Raw genomic sequence first — 25,170 nt, forward strand, 5'->3', positions numbered from 1 at the left:
AAGGAAGATGACACTTGCTCAGTGTTTGCCCTGTATCAGGCATTTTACATCCCTGTCTCATCTGATCCACCCAACAGCCCTGTGCTATAGACAGTCTTGTTCTCGTCTTATGGTAGATGGAAAGAACTGACCGCTGCCGGGACAACTGAGCAGCAGAACTAGAATTAGAAGTGGAATTCCCCATTCCGGATCCTGGCTCCCTCTGATTCCTGCACTTGAGGCATCTGCAGATGCCACATGTGCATCACACGGCTCTCCTCCCAGCCTGAATCTCACCCCCAGCCCACCTTCTGGACACTTTTCACCAAGTGCTGAAGGCACATTGCAGCCTTTCCCTGCTCCTTACCTTTGTGGGCTGCCTGACGCCAGGTCTGCTCCCCAGTGATTCCAGCCAGACCCTCTGGAGTGTCACAGGCTGAGCGAGAAAAGCCCTTCGACTAATCCTGTCCTGTAGCCACTGCTCTCAAAGCACCAGTGAGGGGCAGAGCTGGAAAGGATCTCAGAGACCATCTAGGGGAACTCCATCACTGTTAACAAGAGGAAACTGTGACCACAAAGGACATTGACCAAGGCTATACATGTTAAAGACGGGTAGGGCCCTGGACCCGGGCTCCCTGATCCTGGTCATCTGCCTTAGCTCTTGAACACCTGGGCCAGCAGGAATCCAGGGCTTTCTTCCACAGTCGCCTTTTGGAGAGCCAAATCCTGCTGCAGACGGGTAGCCTGAACTCTGGAATTGTATTCCTCCTTAAGAGATTTTACTACTAAGATCCTCATCAGGATACAGGCCTGACACTGGAGCCCCAAGCTCCCTGCAGAACGTCATGCCTTACTTTGGGGGCCATGCTGCTCCAGCTCCCTGCTGAGACAAGGCTGGGCTGATGCGAGTGGGGCAGTATGGCACAGTCATACTAAACTGAGATGAACCGGATAAAGGCACGCTGTTCTGAGACATGGAGACACGCTGCCCCGTCTCTTTCGGCCTTTTTCTCTCAATTTAAAGCCTGCATCCCTATTGCCAAGCCAGCAATCCAGTTAACTGATTTTTGAAGACAGCCTCAAAATTGAGAAACTAGAATCTCGATTAGGAAGGCTGCCCTGCCTCATTAATCCACTGGTTGGTTTGCAATGGACTGGGTTGAAGCTGCCCTCCCCACCATCTCCAAGATGCTTCTAGATGCTGATTTAAGGGGATCAAGCCCTCAATTCTAGAGGGAAAGCTCTTTGCCAGTGGCACCAGCACAGTCCCTGGGTCGGTGGAAAGTCACAAAAAAATACAAAATTCTGCTTGGGTCTCCTGAATTAATTATCTTTATTTGGTGTCTTTCTGCAAACAGGAATACCCTAGGGTTGAGGAGGGCATTTATGCCCCTTAGAAGCAGTGTGACATGGCACTGCCTGCCATTTACACCTCAAGGTGCCAGCAAGCCGCCTCCAGCCTTTGTCCCTGGCCTGCCCTTCACTCTGACTCAGTAGGCGCTCTCTCTCTCTCTCTCGTTAATAATAAACGGCTTCTCCACCATATGAGCCATCACATTCCTCAGGCTGGGAACCCCTTCTACCTCCATTGCCTTATTTGGGTTTGGAGATGATTATAGGAGTCAGAGCAGATATCTGAAAGCCCATTTTGCAGGTGAGCAAACTGAGATTCAGTGAGGACATAAAAGCAGGTGGCAGAGCCGGGATTTGAAAGCCAAGCTTCTGCCTTCACATCTATGTACTTTGTCCAGGATGCCATCTCTGTATTTCCTGTGCCGCATCTTTCTTTGCGCCTTTGACTCTGTGGCTCTCTGGAACAGTCCTTGGAGGTGGAGTGCACTCCATCTGCTTCCCAGTGTTCATGCAAGTCCCCAGCCTCCTTCCCAAAAGAACCCAGAACTGGTGCAGACATCCATGGCACCCCGACAGAGACACTCGTTTCAGAGGAAGATGACCCCCCATCCCTAGATTGATCTAAGGGAAACCCCGTTCTCCTTGACAATGGGAAGGGTCACGTGACCCAATTCTGGCCAGTGAGAGAGGAGGCAGAGTCTTTCAGGAAGCTTCTGGAAAAATCTCTCTTGTCTTCTAAGAGAGTCACAAGAGGAGAGGTTCCTTTTCTTCTGGACATCATCCTGTCATGTGTGATGCCCAGGACGGCTGCAAACATCTTGCTACCAGCCTGAAGATGAAACCAGTGCTGAGGGTTGCTGATCTCTGTGCAGGCAGAGGACTAGAGCTTGGGCCCTTGGTGGAGTGGTGAGTGCTGACTGTCACAACCCTGGGCCTAGCATAACTCTGGACTCGCTCTTATGTGAACTCCAGTGTCCTTGCTGTTTATGCCAGCGCCAGCGAGGTTTTGCTCTCTTGTAGCAGGTGTGCCCTTGCTGACTGGGGTCCTCCTGCCTCTCCCCTCGTATCTGGGGGTAGACTGAGGCCTCCTCCCTCAGTGCTCACCTCCCTTATGCCTCTCTCTGCCACTCTGCCAGGAGCCTTACAGGTTGCACAAAAAAAGGACTTGCGGTACGGAGTTCCTGGGGACTCTGCACAGCTCAGGACAAACATTTGGAGGAATTAGGGCAATTACGATTTTGCATTTCATTGCAGGATCACTGGCGTTTTGGTCACACAGATCTCATACTGGACAGTCTCAGAAGTGGGGGAAGGTATTTCTCCTAAAGGAACCACCCAGTCCACGGTCCCTACTGGGGACAGGGAGGGCCAAGCAGCCGTGATGATGCCATGTGACCTTCTTTCCAATCGGGCCACAGCTGATTGAATCAGGCAGGAACATCTGACTCAAGAGCAAAGCGTTCCAGCTGCCAGCCGGTCTTTAAAGAGCGACCTCTCTTAACAGAGAAAACACAAGTTAATTGAATTTCTTTGTGTCTGAGGAATGTGAACTAAAGACACAGAACAAAGTCATCAGCCAGCAGGGGCACAGACAGAGGAGGGGGCCTGAGCAGCTGGGTCATGTTACGTTCCCTGTTACCTTACAGCAGCGCAGGAACAGGAAGGTTTGCAAACTCTTGTGAGCCACTTTGAACCCCAAAGCTTTTTCAGCTCTAGGCTCGCAACCTGTATCTCCAGGATCCCCTTTACAATTCCTTGCAGGAATCTCTCCTTATTTGCAGTTAGAGGTCCCCTCCCTGGCACTATGCACAGGGCCCTCTGTGATCTGCCTCATGCCCCACTACTCTCTCATGGGCACCCATGAGCCTCCTGAGTTGCCTCCACTCCCACAGACGTGCCACGTGCTTCCACATCTTTCTCCCTTGGTTCATGCTATTCCCTCTGCTTGGAATTTCCTTGTTCTTGGTCCACCTGGTGAGCCCATATTCATCTTCCAGAACCCAATCCCAGCAGCTCCATGATTCTTTCAAGCAGTTACGTTCAGTCTCCTGGTGTTTCTCTTGCATGTATTCATTCAAATATTATTTATTTCATGCCTATGATGTGCACTATGTTATTACCTTGAAAAAAGTTGGAAAAGGAGACAGTGATAGGGCTGGAGGGGTGGCTATTCCAGCGAGGACATGGAAGGCGTCTCTGAACAGAGTCAGATGTGGTGGGGAAGTGACCTTGTGTAGGTCTGCGGAAGAGTGGTTCTGGCAGAGGGAACAGCAAAGGCAAAATCCCACGGGGGGGATGAAGTCTGGTGAGGGAGAAAGTACGTATGGCCGGAGGGGAGGGAATGAGGGCCAGAGCAGTGGTTAAAAATGGGCAGGGGTGAAATGAGGCAGAGCTTGGCAGTCCTAGTGGGCCACTGCAAAGAATCTGGATTTTGGTCTTAGCTTGAAGGGAAGCTCTAGGAGGGATCTGAGAGGAGCGGGTGCCGTGATCTGATCTGCATTTTGAAAAGGTTGATCTGGCTGCTCAGCTGTGGGAAGATGAGCATGGAAGCAGCGTTCTAGGCAGAGATGATGGCAGTGGCTGTTGGGGGGTGGTAGAGGGTGAGGAGTGTGACGCGACTGGGATCTCCTTTGAAGGAAGAGACAACAAGAATTATTGATGGACTGGAAATGGGAGGGGAGGTGAGGGGAAGAGTGGAACTGAATTTCAGATTGGGGCCTGAGGAATTTGATGAATGGAGGCACCATTTACGAGATGGGAACAAGTGGAGGAATGAGTTTGGGGGTGGAAACCAAGAGTTCAGTTTGGACCCACCACTTACCAACCATATTGCAAGACTCTGTCACAAATCTCAGACTCGCTGAGGGGAGAGTCCATGCATTTTTTCACCTCTGTCTCCTCCATTCAACTTAGCATAGTTCCTCACAAATATTAGATACTTAATCCATTGTTGATGAATGCTTTGATTTTCACAATGTCCTTATTCCTGAAAAACTGAATGGTACCCACATATGCCTCCTTTTATTAGCTCACTTGATCACCACCAAGCCATTTCATTTCCATTTTTGATGACTCTTCAAATGGCAGTAACCATTGCCCTTTAGTTCCAAGTCTGTCTGACCTCCCCCTTACGCATCCCCTCCATCAGTCCTTTCACAGTCAAACAAAACCCAGATGGCTACCAGGGGAGCCGTCAAGGTAAAGACGCACTTCGGTAGGTTCTTTATTAGCCTTCCTTGGTTCGGAAGGTGTCATGGTCTGCTCCCACTGGGTTGTGCCAAATTGGCCAATTAATCACCACTCAGATACTGAGCACTTTCTACAATAAGCCCTTGCTGCCTATTACTTTGTAGCTTACAAAGCATTTTTATGTATCTTCTCGCTGGACTTGTGCAACCAGCCTCTGAAGTGACAGGGCAGGTCTCCAGACATTAAATTCCCTATTTCAACTTCCATAACTTGTAACCAAGGGTCTTAACTAAGACTGTTCCCTCTGCCTAAAGTGTCCTTGACCTCTTTGTTGGCCTGGGAGACTTCCACTTAACCTTCCAGAATCATCTTAAATATGAAATGACACCTTCCCTGACCCTCAGGCAGAGTTCATCACTCCTCCCTTCCTCCTCTGTGTTTCCTGGGCCATGTGGCTCTGCCTACCTTTTCAGTTATTGTGCTGTAATTCATAGCTAGAGCTATACATAAAGTGCATGTTACATGTGTAAGTATTGGTCTCCCAAATAGATAATATTCTCCTTGAGGGGAGGGGATGTATCTCATTCATCTCAGGGTCCCAAGGCCTGAAATGTTCTCTCATGCATAGTTAGCAATCAATAAAAGAATGACCATATGGGTATTTTAAAAGTTTGAGGTCATATTGTGGGGATTGCATATTTTGGTAAGGAATATGGACCTCAGCCTATTGGCATAAAAGAGCCAACAGAAGTTTCATTTATATCATAAAAGGCAGATGGCAGGCTCATTTCACAGAATTTATTTCCCTGAAAGCTGAGGAGGTCTGACTTATGCCTTTCCTTGAAAGTCAGGTTAAGGACTGTACAACTCACTCTGCCTTGGTCTCTAACAGAGGCTTCCGTGAGGATGGGATGGTGGAGATTGTGTCAGTTATACACAGCCTGTTCATTTGTCCCATCCAGGGAACTTCAGAAAATCTCATTTCAACTCATCGAACTTTCACTGAGCATTTACTATGTGCCTGGGAATGTGCTCAGTGCTGTGACAATACGGCAAGGTGGTTGGGAGTCTCCTTTGCCGAAAATCTGGAAGTGGGGCCTGTGAGGCATGTAGAAGTGTGACATATCTGGGTCCCCAGTCTTGCAGCCGTCATCCCATGCTGTTGTGATCTGCTTCCAGAGGAGCTTAAGCCTGGCTGTGATGGATGAGCTCCTGTCACCCTCATGACACACTCTCCTGAACCATTTCACCTGCACTCAGGTGAGCCTGCGGTACTGGGCTGATGGGATGGGCCCCAGGGAGTGGAGCAGGGGAGGGCAGCCACAATGATGGATGTAAGTGTCAAAGTTGCTCACCAGAAGACTTAATTGACCTCCTCAGGCTCTTCCTTCTGCCATATACTCATCCATTCATCCAGCTACCCATGCATCTATCCATGCGTGCATTCATTCATTCATTCATTCATATACTCATTCAGATATTTATCTTTAAAGTGCATATCTGTGTGTCTTCATTGTTATATATTCACCCACCCATACATCCGTGCATCCATCCACTTACTTTTTCATCTACTCATTAATATCTTTATATTTAAAGCACACATCTGCTTGTCCTTATTGATGCATATCCATCCACTCATCCATCCATCCATTTAAATCTTCACTTTTAAAGCACATGCCACTTCTTTGCTCAAAAGATCTGAGTGGCTCTCGTGTGCCACAACCTGGGAACAAAGTTGCTTATCTTAGCATTCACCATTAGCCTTTATTTCCTGATCATATCTGCATGAACCCTCCCTTAGCCAAGTGGCTCTGCTCATCTTCCCCTGACAAGTTGGATCTTGCCTCCTCTCCTTTCCTCCCACCATCTTCTCCCTTCCTCAGTGCCCTCTCCATCACTCATATCCACTTCCTGTTTGTTGCAGTCCAACTCAAATTTATTTACTCACATTTTCACCCCTCATGACAGTGTCCACTTTACTCTAGCACTAACTGTTTGTTTCCTGGGTAATCCATCCCTTCTCTGAATTCCTAAAGCTCTTAGCATCTGACCCACCCTTTGGGTACTTGGCTCTTGTGTCCTTGTATTATCTTTTTATAAATGAGGTCTTTCTCCCAAGAGGGCTGCCCTCGCTCAGTGCTACTAAAGACTAATTCCTTTGTCTGTGTCCCAACTAGCTCTGAGCCCACTGAGACTCAGAGAGAGGAGTCAGGAATGAGTCTTGCTACCTCAAGTCTTGTGCCCACTGTTCCAGGACTGAGTCCTGGACACCTGCGAGGCTCTGACCTGAAGACTTCATCTCGGACCACGAGTGCAAACAGGGACAGTTCAGGCTGGGGCTCCCCTAGAAGCCTGCTTGGCCTTGACACTTGAGTCACTCTTCTGGGCCCCAGCATTGGGATGGAATCCGTCTCTTTTACTCCAAATCTGATGAGCATGCTCTGTGAACTGACTGGTCCGAGAGAACCATACTGCTGCTGTGTGTGCATCTTTGTTAACATCTTTGTTAGTTACCTATTGCTGCACAACTACTTCAAAACTTATTGTTTCTCATGATTCTGTGGATTGGTTGGGTGGTTCTTCTGCTAGTCTTGCCTCGCTTCATTCAGGTGACTATGATCAGTGTTGGGGCATCAGGGACGGCTCCACCCATGTGTCTGGGGCCTCAGCTGGGGTGACTGGAATGGCTTCTCATCCTCCATGTGGCCTCTTTCTCCCCAGTGTGGCCTCTCATCTTTGAGGAGGCCAGACAGGTTTCTTCAGAAGTGGCAGTCTCAAGGTTCCAGGAGCGTGAAAACAGAAGCTGCATGACCTCTCCAGGCCTTGGTTCTGGGATTCACCCAGTATCTCTTCCACCACATCCTTTAGGTCAAAGCAAGTCACAAGGCCAGCCCAGATTCAACGAGTGGGGAAAGAGACTTCACTTCTTGATGGGAGAAGCTCTAAAATGTTGAGGTCTGGTTTTTCAATCCATCAGCCCCATCTACCCCGTTCCACCTACCACGTTCATCTCCCCCGGGCAGTATCCTGTTCCAGATCAAGCCCCAGTTCCCCACTTTGGGAGATGGTGTATAATACCATGGGCTACTACCTCAGGGCCCATGCCTCTAGCTGGGCCATCAAGAGCATCTTCCTGTTAGGATATTCGCAACCAGAGTCCACGATCTAGGAGGGCAGGGGCTGTGTCTGGGCCCCCGTCACTCCCCGTATACTATCCTATTGCATATTTTCCACAGCTGTTATCACCATCTAAACTCTACCTTCTGTTGTTGTTTTATTTACTTGTGCATTATTTGTCTTTTCTACTGAAAGGAGACCCTCATGTGACACTGACAAATGACCAGCATCTAGAGGCATACTGAGCACACAGTGGGCGCTCAGGAAACATTTTTTAAATGAATGAAAGTTCCCTGAAGACTGTGATCAGGCTTCAAACCCATTCACAGCCCCTCTCCCAGCTCCTGTCAGTAGAAGATGCGCGTAAACATCTGTTATTTGAGGATAGTGCATTAATTTATCATACATGGTATGAAATGTTAATAAGGCTGCAGAGATTCTCTTTATGCCCATTTCATAAATGCTTTTAAGAGTCTTCTATGTGTCCTGAGAGGGTTCTAGTCCTTGGAAGTAAACAATTTTTTTTGGCAAGACAAAGTTTTAACATCTGGAAAGACAAGAGGATGTTGTCTATTTGGTTCAAATACCTTCAAACAAACTTATCGCAGCCATTGAGATGTGTGCTGGGTAGACATGAGAAATAAAAAGTAGAAACTCCACCACTGCTCTGATCTGGCACTAAGGAGTTTACCAGCAATCCCACAAGACTTCCCAGGCATTTGTTCAGATGGGGCTGTTCATTGAGGCCAAGTTCCAGGTTGTAGGAGGCATTTTATGGGAGAGATTTCTGGTCTTTTCTCTGGCAGATGATGGAGACTGTGCTCTTTTCCTTGCCTCAAGCTAGGAAATCCAGTGCTCAGAGAGGACTCTAGACAATTGACCACATTAAGCAATGTGTTCAGTTTACACCAGCCAAGAGATGGATGAGCTTACTAACCACATGTATTAGCAGGGCTTTGGCTGGAGGCCACTTGCTACCCCTATTGAATGTGGCTTCCCCACCCAGGAGCTTGTATGGAATCACTCACTCCTGTGGGTTCAGTGCCCAGAAAGTCTTAGAGAAACCCTGCATAATCAACCTGACAGACTCCTGGCTTTCTGAACAAGGAGACATCCACCTGAGGGTAGAAGTCTTTGTGGGTCCTGCTGCCAGGGCCCCAGAAATTTAGCAGTGATATTCACAACCACCACCTTGGCCATGTGTGTTTCCATGTCAGGCCGCGTCAAGGAGAGCTCGAGTTGTCTTCAGAATCTTGGCTACATCCCCCTCACTCACAGGCTCCGCCAAGCACAGCAAGAGCTGGGGGACCCAGAGTGCCTACTGTCCTCACCACATCCCAAACCCTGACCACGAAGAGGGGAGTTCTAAAACTGAGGGCCGGGAGCTCCTGACTCCAGATCCAAGTGAGGGTGGGACCCAGAGTCAGGTTTATCTACAGATCAGATCTCATTACACCAGGCCCAGCTGCTCACCTGGATCAGGGCTGAGTCAGTGTGAGGAAAGAGTCCCAAGGAGCGCTCCCAAGTGGAACAGGAGGCCACCCTCATGGAGACCCCCGTGGGAGTGACTAGCACTGTCCGTTACACCTGCTCCGTGCTTTCCATGAACTGGCCTAGCTCGAAGCCCCTCCCGGGGAACAGTGCCATTCCCTGCCCTCCTCCTGCCTTCAGCCATCTGCACTGCCTTTGCCCATGACAGATGGGCCCACTCCACCTGTCGCCACTGTCCCCAGGGACTGTCATGAGCATCTGCCTATTATATTTTGAAGGTGACCTATAGAACAACCTGGAATCCTGAATCTTAGTTCTTCCAGAACTCAATTTGCTCTCAGAGTCTGAAACTAGGGACTTCCAAAAGCACACAGATACTAGTCTTCAGAGGGGCCATATGACTCATCGCGAAGGTGACATATGGGCTTCACGGCCCATGTTCGCATGGATAAGCCATGGTCACATAGGAGATTCAGTGTAAGATGGACCACAGATTCTACCCTCTGCCCCTCTCTCAGATATCGCACTCTGGCCTGGGTTAAATGGGGCCACTAGACAATTTAGAAGACCCTGCTATTTTCTGCAGCATTTCATTTTATTTATATTACAAATATACAAAAAATAGAATAAGAGAATACTTTCCACCCAGCTTAGGAAATGAAACATTATAAATATAGCAGAAACCCTCTGTGACCCTCCTAGATGTTAGTCCCTGCCCATCCCCCTTTCCCCAGCAATAACCGCCATCCTGAAACGGATATTCCCACTCTGGGCTTTATGCATCTAGTACAAGTAAACATCAGCTTTGTCAACAGTTTGGTTTGCCAGTTTTAAATCTTTATATAAACAATAAAGACTATCTTCAGGATCCATTGTAACTTTTTCTTTCCTCAGTTTTTGCTGTGTAAACAGTCGATACATGCTGTCATTCATGTAATCATCTACTCCCCTTCGGCGTACTGTTAGGTTGTTTCCAATCTTTACTACCAGAGTGCTGTCATTAACTTTCTTGCTCATGTTTCTCTCTGCACCTGGAGGAGGTGTTCTCCAGGGTAGAATGGCTCTGTTGGGCTGTGTGTATCTTTGCTTGAACTAGGTTTTGCCAAATTGCTCCCCAAAGTGGTTGTACCTGCATTAGCGTGAGTTCCTACGGCTCTACAACCCAACCAGCACTTGGTGCTCTCACACTTTCTGATTCCTGTTCATTTGGTGGTGGAAAATGCTGCCTATTCTTTCATTAATTTGCGTTCCCCTGATGGCAAGTGAGGTGGGACGCATTTTCATGCTTATTGACTATTTCCGTTTCTACATCTTTATCTTACCTCTCCATACCCTCTGTCCACTTTCCATTGAATTGTTGATCTTTTCTTCATTTTGATTTATAGCAGGGTTTCTCAACAGCAGCACTGTTGACATTTTGGACTGGATGAGCCTTGTAGGGGGCTGTTCTGGATTGTAGGATCTTTAGCAGCATCCCTGGCCTCTTCTCGCTAGAGGCCAGTAGCAAATTTCCCCCTCCCATCCCAGTTGTGACAAGTGTGTCTCCAGGCATTGCCAAATCACCCTCATTGAGAGCCACTGATATATAGGAACAGCTCATTTTTCATGGGTGTTAATTCATTGTCAGTTATACAAACTGCACATATCTTCACAAAGATGATCTGGGATAGTCAATAAGATCTGGTTCTTCCCCACCTCAGAAGCTTGGCTTTAGAGGGACGAAGAAAGAACAGTCTAATTTATTATGTACAAAGTGCCAGCTTGCGTGCTTTCTCTTCTCATCTTTGCTTCAAATCTACAAAGTATGTGTTAATGTCCCTATTTCACAGATAAGGAAACTGAGTCTAGTAATTTGTCCAAGGGCACTCAGCCAACAGGTACTGGAAACAGGGCATGGATTCAGGTCTGGCTGCATGAGCAGGGTATAAAGAATACGGCACCAGGAACAGGAAGCTCTGGGTTTTAGTCCTGGCTCTGTCACTACCTGGCTATATGACCATTTCTTGTCCTTCAAATATGTTGGTTTCTTCACACGATGATGAAGAGGCTGGGAACAAGATCTCAATGTCGCAGCTCATTCTACTAATACAGCAGTGTGGGTGAGAGCAGAATCGGGAGGCAGGGCTGCCAGGGTTGGGACCCCGCTCGGCCACTAGCCAGCGGGTGATTTATCACTGGCCTCTCCATGCCTTGTTTTCCTTATCTGAAGATGGAGATTCAAATAGCCCCAAACTCCCAGGGCTTTTCTGAGGGTTAGATGAGACAATACATGTGAGGTACTTAACACACAGGCGAAGTTCTAGACATGCCATAGAATGTCATTATAATTCTACAGATGGGTGCCAGTTAGTCTGGATCCGGAAGCACTGTGAAACAGAGACAACGATGCCAAAAAACAATATTTTACTCCCTTTAGATATAAATAATAACACTTGGGAAGAGTTTTGTCAGCAGGCAACCCTCCCTAATTGACAGGTGAAGAAAGGAGCTCTCTAACAAGCTTGTGGTTTGCATGACGATGGCGCTTTGAAAGGTATTCAAGCCCACCTCTGACTTGTCCTCTGTCTAAAGAGAATTTCACATCCCCTCTCTCATCCGTGGGCAGCACTTGGCAGCTGGGCAGTGCAAAACTCTGCAAGAACTCTACAAAGATCGATGCTAGCCCAGGGGCTCCCAGGGACCCCAGGGTCTGACTGGGGCTCGAAATGCGCCCCTGCCTCGCTTTCCTCCCATGAAGGCTGTATTTGACATCAGGGAGTCAAGCTGCTCCAGACTCAGCAGACTCATGGGGAGAGAGGCAGGCTACCAGCGAGCAGGAACCCCCTCCAAAGAGGGAGGTGAGGGGCTCTTTAAACATGCATGCCTAGAGAGCAGGGGCTGCCACTGCTAACAGCTCTGCGGGCTCAGAGAGGGGCTGCCTGCAGAGTGCACCAGTAATTAGCTGTTAACACGTGGAAATAAAAGCCGATTTAAAAACAGAGCCCATCATTTATTTATAGCAATTCAGCACAAGTACTTTTTTAAATACAAAGCAGGACACAGTTCCTAGTCAAAACCAAATCATCCAAGGAGCTCCAAACTGGCCTCCTCACTCACTCACCGTCTCTCTCACCTCCTCCTAGAAGTCCACCTAGACTAGACCGACCTGGCCCAGTCCTGCACCCATCATTTCTCAGGCTCTCATTCTGCCCCAAACTGTTGTGCACGTGGGGCCACGCCTGGATCGTGTTCTCTGATCCCCTGCACTCATGTCCCTTTATGTCTTTGGTGAATGGAAAGAACACAGGCTTTAGAGAGAACCCAGTTCAAATCCTGGTTCTAGCACCTTCCAGTTGTATGGCCCCAGGTAAGCCACTGTCTACACCTGGGCTTGTAAATATCGGTATTAAATGTGGTTGGATATATGGAGCCCACAGTATGGTGCCTAGTGTAGACCAGGCACCCTCACTTCCTCCTGGGCAAGGTTTGCATCTTTCTTTTTCATTCCTTTGTAGTTTCTGGAAGAAAAAGCAGGATGGCACAGAGTCACAGCTCTGGAGCCAGGCAGCCTAGCTTCTTCAAATCCTGTTCTACTTCTAGCCAGCTGGGTGATTCTGGACGACTGGCTTAAGCTCACGGTGCCTCAGTTTCTTCAGCTAGAAAATGTGAGGGCTCAGTGAGCACTTAGTAAGAACTCAGGGCATTCCAGTGTTCTTGGTACCAGCAGCGATGATACAGGGGCGGGGAGGGTCGCTCACTGCCCAGGCGCACCATCCTCTGAGCTCGCTGAGAAAGGAAAGGCCACCTGCTTTCTGAGTGTGACAGCCCCGAGCTGGATCGCATCAGCCCCACCCGTGTGGTCCTGGGGAAGGTACAGGGCCCCTTGGGGATTCAGTTTCCTTCTCTATAAAACATGGGTAATAATAGCACCCCCCCCCCAACAACCTCAGTGAACCTGGGAGCGGATTTTCCCCCAGTGCCTCCGGAAAGAGCCAGGCCAGCTGACGCCCTGGTTTCAGTCTTCTGAGACTCTAGACGAAGAGCCCAGCCAAGGCCACTTGGTCCCCTGACCTACAGCACTGTGAGCTAAGAAATGGGTGTAGTTTTAAGCCACTGAGTTCGTGGTAATTTGTTATAACAGAAAACTAATACGGTCTACAAAATGGATAACTCCCACTTAGGGGAGGGGTGTTAATGGACGGTGAGCTCCTGGAGGGCAGAAACTAGGTGTTATTTCTTTGGAGCCCCCAGAACCTGGTATATAGTAGGTGCACAATAAATATTTATAGATGAATGAATCAATTAATACATTTTCTTAAAAATGAGCTAAAGATCCAGACTTGGTCTATTAAATAAATAACTTTCTGAAAAGCAGGTTCTGGGATGTGCTTAGCCAAGAGGCAGGATAGCTGAGAAGTCAGTGCTTAAGAGCATGCATGATGTCTGGAGCTTGAGGTCTAATCTCAGCTGTCTGCCAGCTGTGTGACCTTGAGTAAGTTACTTAACCTCTCTGTGCCTTAGTTTCCCATCTGCAAAATGAAGATAGTAATAGTAACTACTACGTAAAGTTGTGTTAAAAAAAGAAACAACAGGCCTAAGGTGGAGTCTCTTGCCCCTAGAACAGCAAACCAAGACTTAATTACAGTTCCAGCCCCCCCCCCACCCCCACCCCCGGGAACACGACCTTAAACCAATCAGTCTGGAAATTCCTGATCAATAGTGGTGCGGTCATCTGCCTCGTAAGACCCCTGCTGGCCTCCCCCTAAAAAAGGTGACCTTGTCTGAGACAATCCTTGTTTCTTCTGCTAATATCTTTCTTGTCCCACTCAGTCTCACTATAAACACCTTCCATTTGTACAGCTCCTCAAAGCGCCTTTCTATTTACTAGATGGGATGCTGGCCGACTCACGAATCGTTGAATAAAGCCAATTAGATCTTTAAATTTACTCGGTTGTATTTTGGTTCATTAACAGTTGTCACAAGAATTAAATAGGGGATACACAGTGAGCTCTTAGAAGAGTGGTTGCCCATTGTAAATATTCAGTAAATATTTGGTTTCATTTCACAGATAGAGTCAGCATCCTCTGACTTTAATCTTCATTTTTCCAACAATGTGTGTGATCTGTCTCCCCGCCCCACCTCTCACACACACACTCCAAGCCTTGTTTTTCTCCTCTATAAAACAGAGAGGCAACTCTTCACAACAGTGTCCAGTTTTAAACTTCCATCACTCTAAAGAACACTGGACATTGATTTTAATCTGGGCAAAGTCTCTTACTTCTCACTACTTCTGGCTTTTCAAAGCAAAATTCATCAGCAGACAATGCCGCAAGGAGAGGGACGGATTGGGGGTTGACGGGCTGTCACCCCACTTCCCAGATGGTTAGAGTATGGGGCCACCAGTGACTTCCACAAGGCTAATGGGAAAGGTCCCAGCCAGCAGCGGCTTGACCTACACCAGGCAAAGCTTCTTTTTCGATGGTCTCATTGACTCGCTGAGCTGAGGGGAGGAGAGGCTATGAGTTTTGTGATGGTTATTTTTCTTTATTGGACTCATGGCACCTCAAATTCTATAAACCCCTAAACCAGAACTGAGTACCATTTATTCCTAATTACACAGGGACAGGTGATCTGCATTGCAAATTGTCCACAGCAGACCTTTCTCCCAAATTATTGATGAGATTGTCACTTCCTCTGCCTAAGTGCATTTTGGCATGAATGGCCCTGTTTCTTACTGTGCACTTAGACGGCCCTGCATTAAACTGTTGACTGTGTGGCTGTTTCTCTAGCTGTCTCCCTACCTAGAAGACACGTTCCTTCAGAGGGGGCACCTGGCTGGCCATCTGTCAGGCTGAGTTTGATTCTATGCCGCAACCATGACCTTCCTTCCAGTATGGAAGGAGGGAGCCGGCTCAACATAGCGATGCCCATATTCAACTCTAAGCGCCAGGACTCCAGCTCCAGGGCAGTGTCTGCTCTGCCTAGGCTGCTGCTTGGCATCACTGTCCAGGGACAATCTCTATAGTGGAAACCACAGAGGGAGAGAGGACTCTCTAAGAGCTGTTCAGGATTCCACATCCTCCTAAGTCGGGTCTTCAGGATGCTGCTTCCTGAACAAGCCCAGAATACCGTGAAGCCCAGAACACTGAACACAGCGGTGTTCATGGGGAAGCACTCCGGCAGCTTGTGAAGCCCCACGTAAATCAGGTAAATGATGCTCGTCAGACAGTTGCCCGTTTTATCCAACCACAGCATGGGCAATTACCAACAAACAGTGTCTGATTTCTCTGTGGCTGAGAAAGGATGTTGACGAGACCACGTCCTGGGGAGGTGAGCTGGCAGGTCTCACACAGATGTGTTCCTGGCTCCCGGAGCAGACGGTGGGCTGGGGGAAGCCTCTGCTCGGGTTGAGCCCAGCCAGAGCTATAAGCCCTCGGGAATCTTTCCTTCCCTCTGCCCCAGCCCTGAACCCTCGGCAAAGTGTGGGAATCTATTTCCATGAAACCAATTTATTTTTCCATTTATCTGATTAATTGAAATTGCTAATCCTCTGGCCTCCAGGTCATGAACACTGGGTAGTAAAACCCCCTTTACATCTGTCCAGCGCTTTAGTGTCTGTTAAGCACTTTCACGTCCATTGTCTGATCTGCCCTTGGGGCAGCCCAGCGAGATGGGCAGGAAGGGTTACCAGCGTCAGTTTATAGAGGGAGATGCGTGTTGTCAATGGTTATACAGAGAGTATAAAGCAGAGGTGGGATGGAAACTGGTTCTTATTTTCTAAGTCCAGTTCTCGTGGCTTGACCAACCATCCCAGTTCCCCCAGGACTGAGGGGGTTCCCAGGCTCTGGGACTTTTAGTTTTAAACCTGGGAAAGTTCAGAGCAATTTGGGGGGAGTCGATCACCCTACTTCAGGACCCCAGGCTGACTCTCGTGATGGAGCCCTGTCACCCCACCAGCTTCAGCTGAGGGTGGTGCCCTGTGACCTGGCACAGGTGAGGTAGATGTTGTACCTGGACCAGTTGACTGGGGCTGCGATCTGAGAACAGTACACTGTGACTGACAGATGGTCCATCTAGGCCAGATCTTGGGTTGGGGGTGGGTGGGTGGGTTGTGGTGGGACAGGAGGTAGGGCTTGGACATAGGAGCGGCCCCTCCTGCCTGGGCTGCTTGTGGAGACAGTTCACAAGAGAAGGATTCTGAGACCCTAAGGTGCTGAGCCAGAGAGGGGACACTAACAGAAAATGCCTGGTCAGAAGGACCCAAGACAGAGACACGGATGGCCTCAAGACAAAGACGGGTGGAGGCACAACGGGTTGATGGCACAATAGAGGAGAGAGGGAGGGGGTCAGAGGAAGGGTGGGCAGAGAGAGGGAGGCATATGAGGCAGTCTCAGCCAGGGACGAGTCTTGTGGCCGCCAGCTGCCATCCACAGCATCTCTCTCCTCCGTGGGCTGTAGCTGCCTCCCTCCCAGCCTAGAGGTCTGCTCCTTCCTCATCAACTAGCCAATCCCATTTGACTGGGGAGAAAGGAGAGGAGAAGTGATTTGCCCAAAGTGGCCTGAGCCTGAGCTGTGTGTTGAGTTTTCCAGTCTGGGCTAATGGGCATTTAGCCTTGAAGCAGAGCAGAAGCCAGGCTGGCCACCACTGCCTTATTCTCTGGCCATGATCCACTCCCAGGACCGCCGGCCCTGGGAACTTAGCTGCCATGCCCTGTCACTCCAGGATGAGAATCTCCGGTCTTGGTTCTCTTTGCCTTGCTTGTTAGCATTTTGACTTTAGTAATGTGAAGGAATTCAAATCTGATTGGGAAATCATTAAGCTAAACCAAGCCCAGAACAAAGCAATTGAGTGGAAAATTGTGAATACCAACTGCACTTTTCCTCCCGGCCCAGAGAAGGAGAAACACGGTTTCTGAGATCACTCAGAGGCAGGCAGAGAGATAGGGGCCTTCATCGTGGTCACCTGTACCAGGTGTATGGCAATCACCACGCGGCTGGCAAGAAAGGCCCAAGGCTTGGAGTCAGTATGGGAAATGGTGTAATGCTGGCAAGAATGTCAATAATGCAATAGGAATCAGCCAATAGATGGGGTTTCCTAACTTTTTTTTAGGGTAACCATGTGGGATGTTATAACCTGCATTTCGGTTTTCTCTTCTGCCCTCTGGTCTTGATCTTTCATCTGATTTGTATTTTCCCTTGCCTTGATGTACTTATATCTTTCTATTTTATTACATAGACTTCTTGAACGCTGCTTCAAATCCTCGGTGGGAGCAAGTGAGGAGTAAATACACAATCTGACCAGCCCCTCTTTGAATGTCTTTTGCAGTATGGTGCTGTGGTGTAAGCCTGGTCACAGGGGAAGCAGAGCGGCAGAGATGTGAATGGTGCCTCACCCAGCCCCTCACCCCCTCCAGGCTGCAGCCGTGAGCAGCCAGCCACCTCGAGCTCCTGTCACCCCTTCCTAATCTCGGGGGAAGCCAGCAAGTGTGCAAGGCTCTCTATGAGCTGCCAAGAGGTAGAGAGATAAATCACAGCTCTTGGTTCATGGTGCCAGGTAACCCTGTCTCAGGGCTTTATCAGGTTGTAGCTTCCTGAACATCTTCATAGAGAAGCCAGTCTATCTTTCTGGAACTTTCTTTCTGGTGCTTCTAAGTTCCCAAGTATTCCTCCCTCAGCCTGTCTCTACCATTCAGGGGGAACCCATTGTATCCACAGTTGTGTGAATTGAGACACCCCTTATAAAATTCTCGGGCTCTTGAGACAGATTCCCAACTGGCCTCTCCGCTCCACTCTTGCCTCCCCACAGGCCATGTAAAAGTCAGGTCGATCACTTCAAGGTGTCAGTCATTACTCTGCCACTCCCCTCGGCAGAACCCTACGTTGCTCTTGGAATAAAATGCTTGTTTATTCCCAGGCCTTCCAGGCCCCGCAGGATCTGGCCCTCGCCTACTTCTCTCTCCCTGGCCAGTCCTCCCCAGCTTGCTCGAGGCCTCCTGAATATGCCAAACTTATCCTGCCCTCGAGTCTTTATTTTCAGTTCCTGTTGCCTGTTACAGGATCTTCCTGTTTCTTCATGCAGCAAATTCCTTCTCATTCTTTAGGTCTCAAGTGTCATCTTCCAAGAAACGCCTTCTCTCCGCTCCCATTTAAACTGGGTCCCTCCCCACCACTCTGTCCAACCTCAAAACTCTCTATCACATCATTGACTTCCATCACAGCATTTATCACAATGTGCAATTATCTTATTTCTTTATTCATTTGTTTGTCACACGTCTCCCTGAGCAGTGCAGAAGCTTCAGAGGGCAGAGGGCTGATAGGTTTTGACCCTGCTGGAACCCCACACTGAGAACAGTGGCTGGAACATGGGAAGCTCTTAGTAAACATTTGGGAGATGAATGTACCCACAACTGAAACCAGGAGCTGGCATACAACAGCCCGTGGGCCAAATCTGGCCTGTTGCCTGTTGGTGTAAATAAAGCTTTATTGGAATGCAGCCCAGTTATTTACATATTATCTCTGCCTGTTCTGGTGCTACAATGGCAGACAGTGAATACTTGCGATAGAGCCCATAAAGCTGAAAATATTTACAATCTGACCCTTTACAGAAAAAGTTTGCTGACCCCTGGCTTAAGCCATAAACCTAACAATAGCTTAATCTACATGGATATTCAGTATTTCACTTACCAAGAAACCAGACTGGAGGTTTCAGCGGCTCAATGATGTCATCAAGGACTCTCAGTCCTCTGCGTGCCAGCGATACTTTCCCTCAAGGTTCCAACATGGCTGCCACCGCTAAGAGCATCACGTCCTTGCACATCAGAGCTCCAAGGAGGAAGGAGGGCAATGAGAGCCAGAGCTGGCTTTCTCCTTTTCCAGGGAGAAAATCTTCTCCCCAAAAGACACCAAATGGACTTCTCCTTGTGTTTTATTGGCCTAGAACTGGATCACATGCTCACTGCTTGACCAAGCATTGGTAAAGGGGAAGAGAACCACCATGATCAGTGCAGACCAGTCATGATTCATGCCTCGAGGCTGGGCACATTGCCTTTAGTAATTGGAGAAGAAGAGGCATGCCTACCAACTGCATGAATGAAGCACACCCCATCACCCCGTTTCTTCACACTGGAGCTGGTTGTGACTAAGGACTGAAGTCTGTCCACTCTCTCCCCTTGATAAAATTAGAAACAGATGGGTACATTAATACTCTTTTCCCCTTTTCTAGCTTTCAGGTAAATCTTATCACCCTTCCTTTGCGCTCTCCATCATTTTCTCCCTACCAGCCACCAGCCTTAGCGATGACTTCAGCCAAGCAGGTTTCAGCCGACTTTATGACAATCCCATTTGATTCAGATTTTCCTAAGGAGACGGCCTAGGACTTGAGGGACACTCAAAGGGAATGTAAAAATGCCCCAGAGTCTATTCTCCACCAGCCAAGTCCAATGTTTTAAACCCAGTTATACAAAAGACATTTTGGTTTAATACATTGTTCTCCAGAATGCCTTCGTTAAAATGGATGATACTTTCAAAAGGCCATGCATAGTGAGTTTGTGACTTAATCTCAAAGGTCTCAGGTCATACATCATCTTTGACAGTGGGAATATTGACCTTGAGGGGAGCAGGGAACCGTGTTATAATGGAAATGGCATGGGACCATGAGCCAGGATACCTAGATTCTAGTTCCCTTTGTCTGTTAATTTTCTGTGCACCTGGGGAAAACTTACTTTCTCTCTCTGGACTTCGCCTTCCTCATTGGTTCCATGAAAGGGCTGGATTCAGTGATACTTGGGGGCACTTCCGGCTGTGCAGTCTATATAGTTTCATGCCCATCTTACTGCATTCATTCACTCATCATTCCATTAGCCACTCTTTTAATATGTATTTATTGAGTGCCTCCGTGAGCTAGGAATTTTGTAGATGCTGGGAATGTAGCAGTCCCTGCCCTCATGGAGCTTACTGTCCAGTGGAGAGGACAAGAAGAGTACACAAGTAGACATAACAGTGTGTGACAAGTGTGATGACAGGAGAGACGCCGGTGCATTGCAAGCTCCTGACAGTCCAGGGCAGGGACAACAGCAGATGCTACCTGGTATAAGAGGTCAGGGGGGCTTCCCAGAGCTGGTGATGTCTACATTAAGACCAGAAGGAGCAGGCCGAGTTAACCAAGCCAAGGAGAGGGAAAAGTAAGGGTATCCCAGTAAGGGTATCAACACATTTTAACAACTCTTAATTAACTGTAGACCATTTATTCCATATCCGAGGTTCAGTTTTTTTCAATCAATCCACTTGCTATGTTGCCTATTTAAAATTATGATGGAAACAACAATCAGATACATTAAAAAAAGAGCGAGCCAAGTTTATCCAACTGACTGTTATTGTGATAGTAGTTGATATCTGTTCCATTTAAAACCTGCGGTATGCATTTCAAACATACCATATATAATCAGGTCCATTAATTTAAAACAGAATTATCAGGTTACCACAATATGCGAGGCGCTTGGTTGGAGCCAGAGATGTAAAGTAGAGGAGGACATGGTCCATATTCTCCAGGAGCTCCCAGCTGAATGTGGAGACGGTCAAGTGTATTAATAATCAGAGTACACTGGGGCCCAGGTGCATAGAGAGTGGTGTTTCAATTAGGCTGGCTCTAGGAAGGCTTTTGGAAGGCCATGAGCCTGGAACTGAATTTTTCTTATTTATTTATCCACCCATCCATCCATCCATTTTAATTTACAGTAAAATACACACACATAAAATTCACCATTTTAACCATTTTAAGTGCACATTTCAAAGACATTAAATTCATCCACAATACTATGCAAAGATCACCTTTATTTCTCTCCAGAACTTTTTCATCATCCCAAATAGAAACTCTGTGCCTATTAAGCAACTGGTTCCCATTCTCCATCCTCCCAGCCCCTGGCAACCCCTATTCTACTTTCTGTCTCTATGAATTTGCCTACTCTAGATACCTCATCTAAGTGCAATCACACAATATTTGTCCTTTTATTTCATGCAGCACAATATCTTCCAGACTTACCCATGCTGTAGCATGGATGACTATTTCATTCCTTTTTAAGGCTGAATAATATTCCATGTGTGTACATACCCCATTTTGTTTATTCATTCATCTGTCGGTGGACATTTGGGTTGTTTCCACCCTTTGATAAATAACACCACTTTGAACCTGGATGTACAATATCTGTTTGAGTCCCTGGTTTCAATCCTTCTGGGTTTATACCTGGGAGTGGAATTGCCAAACCACGTGGTAATTCTATTTGAACTGAACTTTGAAGGCTGAGAATGACTCAGCAGGAGGAAGAAAAAACTCTATGGATTAACACCAAGGGAGGGCGCCCTTCTGTGGGGCAACCCGCCTATTACACAATCTCTCACTCGCCCTCCTCTCGAGGACTGTGCTGCGTGTCCCACCATGACGACAACCACCTAGGTCAATCCTAGTCTCCCCAGAAGTGTGACTCTGTGGTGCCCAGTATGACATGTGCCCCTTTCCCATCTCCTTCCCCAGCCCCACCCAGCCCAGAAGACCCTAGCTCTTTTCATGGGTTGGTAATCACTCCCCTGCCTACCTCACTGAGTTGCATTGAAGATGAAGGAATAAAACCTGCACAGTAGTGGTAGAGACGTGTGTGATCATGACCGTTGCTATTGTCCTCATTGTCCTCTTTGTTAGAAGACTTGCAGACCTCCCAGTGGCCTCCCCTGGCCTGAGGGAACATAGGGGGCAGTCACAGCAGCCCCCGACTCAGGTGGTCCACGGTGGGGAGGAACAGATTCCTTTATTCACAACCAAGTCAGCCAGTCCCGTGGAAATGAAAGCCAAGTGCGACATCTTAAATTGCCATATCTCTACACGACACCCCAGTTCTTCCCGACACCAAAATCTGCGGTAATAACAGCGAGAAGGGAAATCACCCACCACATCCTGAGGGATACAAAGGAAGCCAGGCTGCTTTTCTCACTTAGAGAGTTGACAGATCTGCCTGGGAGACTGCGTGTAGAAATTCTGGAGCAGCAGCCTCCTGCCTCAAAGAGTTAATTCCCCAAGGCTTGTCTTATTTGATCCCAAACACCTAAAACATATTTATTGAGAAACAAACTGTGTGCTTGGCATGTGGCTGGTCCTCGTGGGTACAGAGGCCGAGGACATGGGGTCTTAGCCTTCAATCTGTCGTTACATGTATTCCGAGGTCCTCAGATGCTCGTGTCCATTTTCTGACCCCTCAGTTCCGCTGATATACTGCTGGTCTGGGCTCTGAGTGTGCTGCCTTCCCTGCTAGAGGGCTGTCCATGGAAGCAACTCCCGTGCTTTAGTTTGGAGAAGCTGTCTAGTTACTGGCTGCTTGTCTGATTTCTACCTCTAGTCAATGAAAACACAGAACCTATCTGACATGGTATAGCATTGGATTCTAAATCGTGTGACCCATAACACTGCCCCAGAGTCCCTGAACTACTCTAAACCTCTGATAATAAACACAGTTCCATTTTCCCCTTAGGCTCAGGATGGCAAATAAGTGCCACTGAGGCTGCCATTCCTCAGCCTCCAGCAGGCGTGGCTAATCCATCATGGTGCTCTCCTGCTGAGCCGGGGCATGGCTTCTCAGCCCTTCTCCATGCAATGCCCAGGGCAGCCACCTTCCACTGATCCGGGCTGGCACTCACAGTATGTGGTAGACACTGTTGGCGTCCCACCAGGATCTTTCTGGGCCGTGCACTCAGCCCCTAGCTGCTGGGAATATTGGCTGTAACAGCGCACAGTTGTACCTTTTCTTCTGAGCACTGTCCTCTGCTGGCACTCATGGGAGCCACCTTTCTGGGAAATGTCTCTGATGTCATGTCTTGACTGATACAGGGGTACAAAAACCTGGTCCCCTTGCTATTCCTACATAGTTGCATCCCTGAGATCAGGCATTGCCTGACTCCTCCTCTGGCTCTATCCTGCTTCCCTCACACCTCACAGACTGTCTGAGAGCATACCTCCAACATGTCCTCACACAAGAATCTCGGTTTCAAGGGCCGGTGGCACAGCAGTTAAGTTCACACACTCTGCTTCATCGGCCTGGGGTTCGCCGGTTCAGATTCTGGGTGCGGACCTATACACTGCTTATCAAGCCATGCTGTGGTAGGCATCCCAGATACAAAGTAGAGGAAGATGGGAATGGATGTTAGCTCAGGGCCAATCTTACTCAGCAAAAAAAGAGGAGTCGGGCAGCAGACGTTCGCTCAGGGCTAATCTTCCTAATAATAATAATCTCTGTTTCGAGTTCTGTTCCTAGGGACCTAAGCCATCTGTCATACCAGCCTTTGACCCTATACCCAGGAAGGAAAAACCAAGGACAAGAACAACTTGAGCAAATGTTTCTACTCTCTCTCCAGCACAATAAATAGATAATCACTGCACAAATGGCTACTGAGCCCTGGATGCACGGTGGGCCCTGTGCTGGGCACACTGTGGAGACACACTGGCACAGAAGACCATGGTCGTCCCTGTCCTCATGGAACTTCCGCTCCAGTGGGATGGGTGTAGATATGATGGCACGGGGAGCGAGGCCTCTCTACCTTGGACCAAAGGGAAGGAATAGGGTAGAACAGAAAGAATAGAAACGATTCTGAAGTCTCTCTCAGGAGACAGACTTGCAAGTACGTATTTCACTCTGGTTCCCTCATTTCCTACAGCAGGAATTTTATGCTTTGTGGCTCAAGACCCTTGGAGATTCACGGAAGAGCTTTAGATTCATAATTCCCCTCCCCCTGCATTGAAATGCAAGTCTATTTTTTTTCTCGCAAAATGATCCGTACCTTCCACTAGATTCTGGAAGGCGTCTGTGAACCACGAAAGTCAAGAATCACTGCTTAGATTTTGCAGCCAGGAGATCCAAAGGTCTTGAGACAAAGACGGAGGGAGGTTTCGATAACATCAAACACAGCCATGTCCGATGCAGCAATTGTGTGTACAGGCGAGGCTGCGATGTCAGTGGAACAGCTGGCTGATATATTTTCCTCTTTCCGATGGTTCTGAATTATGTGGTGACTGTATTTTAGAGCTGGAAGCCTGCTCGCTGCCGGGCACTGGATTGTCTCTCTGGGTCTCCTCATTGTTAAAATGAGTAAATCGTGCCATATTAGCTTCCAGGTCTGGCCCATCACTGATTTTCTGTGATTTTGTGAAGAACCTCAGAAACCATCTCTTTCAGGATCTATTTTAAAGGCTGCAAAGTGTAGTGGCTAAATATGGGGCTCCAGAATCAGAAGACCTAGGTTTGAATCTCAGCTTTGCCATTTGGGCAGATTTCCTTTTGGGGTCTCTGGGAAATGGAGATAATGATGGATAATAAGGGCATCTGCCCCTAGGGCTGCTTTGAGGAGCGGAAGCATCGACCTTGTGAAGTACTTAGCCCAGAGCTGGGCACCCAGTGGGCATTCAGTAAGTGTGGGCTCTTCTATAATTTGTACACAGAAGAGAGAACTGAAAGGCAAGGCGTAACTTGCAGAAGGTCAATGCAGTGAGGCACAGCGCTCCCTGAGATTCTCGTGTCGGAGTTGGGGCTCTCTCCACTCACCTCCCTGCCTGCTGCATCTGCTACCAGGCTTCTCTTCTCTGAAGGCTCCATGGCTTCTCAGTATCTGCAGGACTCCAACCACTCCAGCCTCAGAAAAGCTCATCTCCTGGGCCAGCTGATGCCCCCCAAATCAGGGAGGTTTGAAGACGCCTCTGAGCACCAGGAAGCACACATTCCTATCCCCACCTCCACCGCATCCCAATGCCCCATCTCTGGGCTTTGTCCCACCAGGAAGGTCCCGCTCTGCTTCAGAGGCAAGACATCTTGCTGGATCTTAGATCCCTTTCCCTACAAAGTTTACATTATCCATTCCATGTGTCTCTGGGTACCAGGCTGCCATTGGCCATCTGCTCTGCGTTCCTAGTGCTGGCATTCTGCCATATCCGACGTCATCTCTATGTGCTCCCAGCCAGATGGTTAACTCAGTCTTAACCTTGGTGTTCACCAGCTGTCTGCTCCCAGAACCTTCTCTCTAATTTCAGGC

At 48.3% G+C, this 25,170-nt stretch overlaps 1 protein-coding gene across 1 annotated transcript in view; it reads right to left on the reverse strand.

Moving 5' to 3' along the window:
- Nucleotides 1-25,170, reverse strand: part of ASIC2 (acid sensing ion channel subunit 2) — a 994,854-nt gene that overhangs the window by 497,708 nt on the left and 471,976 nt on the right. The window lies entirely within an intron of this gene.

The sequence above is a fragment of the Equus asinus genome, chromosome 13 (assembly GCF_041296235.1).
Source record: "Equus asinus isolate D_3611 breed Donkey chromosome 13, EquAss-T2T_v2, whole genome shotgun sequence".
Classification (NCBI taxonomy): Eukaryota; Metazoa; Chordata; class Mammalia; order Perissodactyla; family Equidae; genus Equus; species Equus asinus.